Source organism: Colobus angolensis, unplaced genomic scaffold (genome assembly GCF_000951035.1).
Source record: "Colobus angolensis palliatus isolate OR3802 unplaced genomic scaffold, Cang.pa_1.0 Scaffold664, whole genome shotgun sequence".
NCBI lineage: Eukaryota > Metazoa > Chordata > Mammalia > Primates > Cercopithecidae > Colobus > Colobus angolensis.
The window spans coordinates 115105-117502 of NW_012120310.1; positions in this window are offsets into that span (position 1 = coordinate 115105).

Consider the following 2398-nt stretch of genomic DNA (forward strand, 5'->3'; position numbering starts at 1 on the left):
CTGCCACACCAGGCTAATTTTTTGTATTTTTAGTAGAGACGGGGTTTCACAGTGTTAGCCAGGATGGTCTTTATCTCCTGTCCTCGTGATCCGCCTACCTCTGCCTCCCAAAGTGCTGGGATTACAGGCGTGCACCCCTGCGCCCAGCCTATTTTCAGCATTTTTAAAGAAAATCAATTCCAACCAAGACTCTCATATCCCACCAAACTAAGCTTCATAAGCAAATGGGAAATAAAATCTTTCTCCCATAAGCAAGCACTAAAGGAATTCATTGACACCAGATCAGCCTTACAGGAGGTCCTTAAGGGAGTGCTAAACATGGAAATGAAAGATTGAAACCTGAAACAAAAGAAACACACTCAAACATATAGACTTCAGACAATATAAAGCAATTACACAATTAAGTTTACAAAACAAACAGCCAACAACACAAAGAGGATCAAAATCTCATATATCAATACTAACCCTGAATGTAAATGATCTAACCACTTCAAGCCAGAGGCATAGAGTGATAAGCCATATCAAAAAAAAAAAAAAAAAAAAAAAAAAAGGACAAAAGGACCCATCTCCCTGCTGACTTCAAGAGGCATATCTCACATGTAAAGACACCCACAGGCTCAAGTAAAGGGATGAAGAATAATCTATCATATGAATGGGAAATGGAGAAGAGCAGAAGTCATTATTCTTATATCAAGTAAAACAGACTTTAAATCAACAACAATTGGGAAGGACAAAGGAGGGCATTATATAATGATAAAGGGTTGAATTCAACAAGAACATTTAACTATCCTAAATATATACACACCCAACACTAGAACATCCAGATTTATAAAGCAAGTTCTTCTTGACTATACAAAGACTTAGAAAGACACACAATAATAGTGAGGGATGTCAACACCCCAATGACAGCATTAGATTATTGAGGCAGAAAATTCACAAAGAAATTCTGGACTTAAACTCAAAACTTGATTTGATCTAATAGACAGCTACAGAATCCTCCACCCAACAACGACAGACTATATTAGGTTGATGCAAAAGCAATTGTGGTTTTTCCCATCACTTTCAAAGGCAGAAGCCGCAATTACCTTTGCACCAACCTAATATACTCTTCTCATCTGCACATGAAATGTATTCTAAGATCAACCACATGCGTGGCCATAAAACAAGTCTCAATAAATTCAAAATAAGAGAAAAAGCAAAACATTATTTGATAATAACAACACAAATTAACAAAATCTTTGAAATACAATTAAAACTGTGTTAAGTGGAAAGTTTATAAGAATTAAATGCCTTCATCAAGAGGTTAGAAAGAACTCAAATTAAGATCTAACATTGCATCTAGAGGAACTAGGAAAAAAAAAAAAAAGAGCAGTCCAACCCCAAAGCTATAGAAGGAAAGAAATAACTAAAATTAAAGAACTGAACAACATCCAGACCCAGCAGTTCATACAATGAAACCAAGATTTGGTTCTTCAAAAAATTAACAACATTGATAGATCACTAGCTAGATTAATAAAGAAAAATAAAAGATTCAAGTAAGCACAATCAGAAATAATAAACATGACATCACAACCATTCCCACAGAAATACAAAAGAAACTCAGAGTATTCTGAGTTTTAAAGAATAATTTAACTCTCAAAGTAGTAACACCTCTACTTACACAAATTAGAAACTCTAAAGGAAATCAGTGCATTCCTGGAAACAAAGGACTTCTTAAGATGGAACCAGGAGAAAAGTGAAAACCTGAACAGACCAATAATAAGTTCAGAAATTAAATCAGTAATTAAAAAAGAAACTACCAACCAAAGGCAACCCTGGTCCATATGAATTCACAGCTGAATTTCACCACATGTACAAAGAAAAACTAATACCAATCCTATTCCAAAAAATCAGGGAGTAGGGGCTCCTCCCTAAATTACTCATTGAAGCCATTATCAGCCTGGTACGAAAATCTGGCAAAAATACAATGAAAAAAGGCAACTGCGAATCAATATCCCTGATAAACATAGATACAAAAATCCTTAACAAAATGCTAGCAAACTAAATTCAGTAGCACATCAAAAAGTTAATTCACCACAATCAAGCAGGCTTTAATTCTGGAGTGTAGGGACTGGTTCAACATGCCCAAATTGGTAAATGAAATTCCCCACATAAACAGATTTAAAAAAAGACCATATAGTCATCACAATAGATGTAGAAACAAACACCTTTGAAATAATCCAATATGCTTTCGTGATAAAAACTCTCAACAGACTAGCTGTCAAATAAACAACTTCAAAATAACAAGAACCATCTATGAAAAACCTATAGATGAATGAGCAAAAGCTGGAACATTCCTCTTGAGTACTGAAGCAAGATAAGGATGCTCACTTTCACCACTCATATTCAACATAGTGCT